Here is a 6,371-nt window from a genome sequence, read left to right on the forward strand (position 1 = left end):
TTCAGAATAATTTTTTAAGTTCATAGACCCCACATTAAATACTCTTCCCTAAAGAGCAGTCCATCAACTTATTTCTAGATGTGCCTTTCAAATAGAAGATAAATATGTAAAGGGATAATTAATCTTTTGATATAGATTGAAGCTAATGATTCACTCCAATAATTAGTTGCCCCAATGCAAACCTTCTGGGGAAGGTAGGTGGTGCAGTGGCTAGAGTGACAGGATTAGTCAGGAAGACTCATCTTCCTGAGTTCAAATCTGTCCTCAGACTCTTACTAACTGTGTGTCCCTGGGCAAGTCATTTAACCCTGTTTATCTCTGTAAAATGATCTGGAAAAGGAAATGACAAGCAACTCCAGTATCTTTGCCAAGAAAATCTCAAATGAGGTCACAGAGTCTGAAATGACTGAACCACATGACAGCAAATCTTCTGGGGATAACTGTAGCTAGTGAGAAGTCTCTCTAGAATGGGAAGGATTCTCAGAGCATTTATGTGAAGCAGCTTGAGAATCTTGCTATGTGAGCTGCCATTATTCACTAGAACATAGGCTCCCAAAGCCCGGGTTACCTCAGACACCTTGAGGCTTTGGGAATAGGGCTTCTGCGGTGATGACTTCTGAGCTGACTTGGTGGAGCGAGTATCCAAAATGAGGAAGCCACAGATCCATCCAGGTTTTGAAAATAGGATATTTATATTTATAGAGGTATCCCTACCTCATCACTTAGTCAAATTCCTTTTCAGTGAAGTAGAGTTATGGTTTATTTAAGGCATTTGAAGGAACTGAAAAGAAACAATAATTTACACTATAAAGAAATTTTTTAAATGAACAATTCTGAAAACTGGGAACTAAGTTCTAATGAAATGACTGACCACAATTCCAGAGGACCAACAATGAAGATTGTCACTCATATCCTGAGAGCGAGATGATGGACTAAATGTGTATTGTGAAGCATATATTTTTGGATATGACCAATATGGGAATTTGATTTGTCTGATTATGCTTATTTTTTCCAAGGATTTTGTTTTTCTTTTTACTTTTTTGGGGGGGTGAGGGGATGGAAATGGAAAAAAGAAATGATTATTCATTGAAAACAATTTAAATTAAGACTAGAAAGGGACCACTAAGGCCATCTATTCCAGGGCATTGATTTGAAGTCATGAAAGCTTGGCTTCAGTTCCCACATCAAAAATTTCTTAGGTGTGTGACCCTGAAGCAAGTCAATTAACCTCATTCTGCCTCAGTTTCCTCATCGCTAAGAAGAGGGAATTGGCTCCTTCTAGCCCTAAATCTAAAATCCTATGGTCCTCATTTTCAGGTGTAGGAATGGAATCCAAGAGAGAAGTAACTTGCCACAATTACACAGGTAGCAACAAATTAGGGATCTGAATTCAGGCCATTTGATTACAAACCTAGGTCTCTTCCAGTACACTACCCCATGCTGTCTTTCCATTTCATTTCTTTTAAAAATCTGCATTTAATGGCAGCTGGAGGGAAAAGGAACACAAGCAATTTTTTTTTTACTTTGAAGAAATCTAGCAGTTTCTATAATTGAGGATGTCATATATAGCTAATTTAGAAAAAAAATCAAATGGAAAAAACATATCTATTTGGAAGGGATAAAGGGACCTAAGCTGGGTCATCTGTCCATCCTTTTGCCAAAGACTTTTCTAGATTAATTGGCTTTTTCTTGTTTCTCAACTTGAAATCATATTTGTATTTCCAAGCTTTGCCCAGTATGGTTTCTTCCTAGGTTGAAACCCAAGTGCCAGTTCTCTTGCCATGGTGGCTTAAGCCTTAGGTTACTGAACTGCTCTGTGGTTCTATAAATGGATTGATAAATTTCTGAAGCTCATGATGTAAAATGAGAATGTTTTTGCTCCTGCTGACTCTGCTAATGAGGTTGAAAGGAGGAGAGCCAAAGGACATGAGGCTCGGAGCAAGCCCCTAGTCCTAGTCTGGGTATCAGTTCAACCACACACATTTGTTAAGTGCCTGCTAAGTGCTAGGTACTGTGCTGAATGCTAGTAATAGAGAAATAGAAAATCTGTCTCTTTGGGACATGGGGTGATGCTCCCAGACCTTGTTCTGAATGACTCCAAAAGGAATTTTGGGAGGTAGGTGTATGAGGGAGGCTAGACCCATTCCTGGCAATGGTAGATAGCCCTGGGGCATCCAAGGGACTTCAGAGGGTGGCACACCTTTCGAATTTTGATTATATATCAAGGGCAAAAAAAGATTCTGGAGCGTGGGCATCAGGGTAAGGCCTTAATCTCCAGCTGGATATTGGTCAGAGTTGATGGGGCTCGCTCCATTTGGAGCATGAGACTTCTGTCCTAAGCCCTTGCTGAGGATAGAAGGGGTTGGGGAGGCATAGGTTCAGCTCTGGTCAGTGGTCCATGGCTAGGATGGTTCCTGATGCAGAAGAGGCTCAGGGGCAGCTGGGTAGCTCAGTGGAGTGAGAGTCAGGCCTAGAGACAGGAGGTCCTAGGTTCAAACCCGGCCTCAGCCACTTCCCAGCTGTGTGACCCTGGGCAAGTCACTTGACCCCCATTGCCCACCCTTACCACTCTTCCACCTATGAGACAATACACCGAAGTACAAGGGTTAAAAAAAAAAAAAAAAAAAAAAGAAGAGGCTCAGCTAGGGGTGAGATGAATTCCTGTGGGGAGCTTGGGAAGTGACTGGCAGTGGTGCAGAATGAACCACAAAGGCAAAATATAGTGAAAACAAGCAATTGACTTTATTCAGCACACATTCCCAGTCAAGAGGGGTTCTTTGAAGCAAGGAACCAGAAGTAAAAAGGAGTGAAAAAGAGGCACCAGGTGGAAAGTGGTTCTGAAGGAATGAAGGCTTTGAGGAAATTTATTTGGAGCTATCCCTGCTTCATGTTGGCCACTCCTAGACGGGGTGTGCCTGTTCTGTGCCGGGCACTGTGCAATGTGGCTTATCAAGAAAGAGCCGCTGGGATCCTGGGGATGATTGATAAGGAGAGGTGGGCATGCTTCGCATGGGCAACTAGAAAGTGACAGAGGGAGATTCTGACAGCCACCGGACTGGGTGATGGCCCTCTGCAGATATTAGGGTAAGCAGATCAGACTCTAGACAAGTGGCACAGAGTATAGGATAGACAGAGACAAAATCTCATTAACTTTCAGTGCCCTAGACAGCTCAAGGAGACTATAAATTTAAAAAAAAAATTAAAAAATTTGAGGATCTGTGTCGGCAGAAAGAGTTCCCATGTTTGGAGTTCCTTAGGCCAATGAACTCACAAGTCCCCACTAAAAAAAATCCTCTAAGAAGTCTACAACCAGCATTTATGGCTCATGTTGCCTGGGCATCTCCCTATTGGCAAATGCTCAAACGACATCTGTGTGGTTGTATTTTGTGTGCCCTAGAATTTAGGGAACCTGGGGCCTTGGGGTGACTGTGGGGAAGATTTAGCAAGTGTTTCCACGTGTATTGTTTACCAAAAAAAACAGCCTGATGTGATTTATTTCTTGCCTCTCCTTTGATCCCTCAGGACATAGTGCCATCTCTCCTACACCCCACTACCCTACTACATTCAAAAGAAATTTCAAAATTCGGAGGTATTTGTATGAAGATAAGAACTTCTCAGCTATTGTATTGTTGGAAAAATTGATCACAAGATCTATTTTCCTACTTTTTCTCCAAAAATGAAGATTAAAAAAAAGATCATTTTTTAAAAATAAAATTTCTATTTTATTTTGAAAAGGACAAAGGAAAAGAAAGAAAATCATGACAACATAGATATATTTGCCATAGAGAAGCACAAATTTAGAACAGGGTTTTTTAACCTGAGGTTCGTGAATTTGTTTTGGCTTTTAAAAGAAAATTTTAATAACTACATTCCAGTAATTAGTTTTCTTTGTAATCCTGTGTACTTTTATTTTATACATTTAAGAAACATTATTCTAGGAAGGGGCCTATATAGGTTTTACCAGACTGTCCCAGGGGTTTATGACACAAAAAGGATAAGAATGCCTGATAGAGCTAGAAGGGGTTAGAGGTTGTCTATAGCCATTTTACAGAAGGGAAGATGGAGCTCAATGAGGACATAGGATCATAGTATTAGAATTGGAAAGATTAAGAGATTTGGCCAAAGCCGCACAGATAGTGGCAGGGATAGAGGCTGAAAATGGCTCACTTCATCATGTCTCTCACAAAGACTGCTTGCATCAGGGCAGCTGAGTAGATAGAATGCCAAGCCTGAAATCAGGAGAACTCATCTTTCTGAGTTCAAATCCAGCCTCAGACATCGTGTGAGCCTAGACAAATCACTTTAACTCTATTTGCCTCAGTTTTTTTCATCTGTAAAATGAACTGGAGAAGGAAATGGCAAGCCATTCATTCCAGTATCTTTTTCACAGACAGTATTGTATGAGTAAAAATATTTATAGTAGTAGTTTCTTATGGCAAATTAATGGAAGCAAAGGGTATCTATAAACTGAGGAATTAAGGAATAAAGTGTGGTATATGAGTAATAGAGGCAAGAAAAGAGGGATCTTTTTAAAAATTATTTTTATTTTAAAATATTTTTCCATGTTTTCATGAATCATTTTCTTCCCTACTCCTCTTCCTTCCCCCCTCCCAGAGCCGATGAGGAATTCTACTGGGCTGTACAAATATTATCACTTGATACCTATTTCCATATTATTCATTTTGGCTATAGAGCAATTTTTTTAAAGGTCTAAACCCCAAATCAAATACCCTTATATACATGTGATAAGTGATGTCATATGTTTTGCATTTGCATTTCTACTCCCATAGTTCTAAGAAAAGAGGGATCTAAAGCAATTGATGAAACTTGGTAAGAGTTGTAAGAATTGATGTAGAAGGGACAGAGCACCTGTGGGAGGTCCTGGATTCAAATTCAGACTCAGAGATTTCCTAGCATCGCTTCTCTCTGACCCCAATGCCCAAACCTTACCACTCTTCTGCCTTGGAACTAATACATAGAATCTATTCTAAGATAGAAGTTAAGGGTTAAAAAAAAAAGTTAAAAAAAAAAAAAAAAGGGAAAGTTCACAGGGAAGGTGGGGGTGGGAGGTATTTCCAGAAATGGCTGATGTTTAATGTCAAAAAAAAAAGACATTAAAACAAAACAAACTCTTACCAACTATCTTAAAATCAACACCGTGTATTGATTCCAAGATAGAAGAGTAGTATGAGCTAGGCAATGGAGTTAAGTGACTTGCCCAGGAGCCTAATTTTCAATCCAAAAAATTTTTTTTTCAATCAGCAAAAGTCTTTCTTCATTCCCTCTTCATCCTCAGCTCCACTGGGAAAGAAAGAAAAACAAACAACAAAATCCCTGTTACAAACCTGTAGAGTCAAACAAAATAAATTCCCTTACTAGTAATGTCAAAAAATAAAATAAAATAAAGGATATCTCAATCTGCACTTTTGAAGCCTTCCACCTCTTTACTGGGAGATGAGCAACATGTTTTATCAAGAGACTTCTGGAATTCTGGCTGGTCTTTATGCTGATAGGTGTTCCTAAATTTCTGAAAGTTGTTCCTCTTTACAGTATCATTATATAACTTGTTCTTTTTATTCTGTTCACTTCACTGTGCCTCAGTCATTCTAGGTTTCTCCAAAACAATCCCCTTAATCATTTCTTTTTTTTCCATTTTTAACATTTATTAATATTCATTTTTAACCTGTTTACATGCTTCATACCCCTACTTTCCCCTTCACCCCCCGCATTCCCCCCACCCATGGCTGACGCACATTTCCACTGGTTGTAACTTGTGTCCTTGTTCAGGGCCTATTTCCAAATTGTTGTTAGTTGCATTGGTGTGGTCGTTTCGAGTCTACATCCCCAATCATGTCCACCTCAACTCATGCATTCAAGCATTGTTTATCTTCTATGTTTCCTCTCCTGCAGATCTTCCTCTGAATGTGGGTAGCATCTTTACCATAAATCCCTCATAGCTGTCTTGTGTCATTGTATTGCTGCTGGTACAGAAGTCCATTGCATTCGATTTTACCACAGTATATCAGTCTCTGTGTACAGTGTTCTTCTGGCTCTGCTCCTTTCACTCTGCATCACTTCCTGGAGGTCTCTCCAATTTGCATGGAATTCCTCCAGTTTATTATTCCTTTTAGCACAATAGTATTCCATCACCCGCATATACCACAGTTTGTTCAGCCATTCCCCAATTGAAGGACATCCCCTCATTTTCCAGTTTTTTGCCACTCCAAAAAGTGCAGCTATAAATATTTTCGTACAAGTCTGTTTATCTATGATCTCTTTGGGGTACAAACCCAACAATGGTATGGCTGGATCAAAGGGCAGGCATTCTTTTATAGCCCTTTGAGCATAGTTCCAAATTGCCATCCAGAATG

This window comes from Gracilinanus agilis, chromosome 1 (assembly GCF_016433145.1).
Source record: "Gracilinanus agilis isolate LMUSP501 chromosome 1, AgileGrace, whole genome shotgun sequence".
Lineage (NCBI taxonomy): Eukaryota > Metazoa > Chordata > Mammalia > Didelphimorphia > Didelphidae > Gracilinanus > Gracilinanus agilis.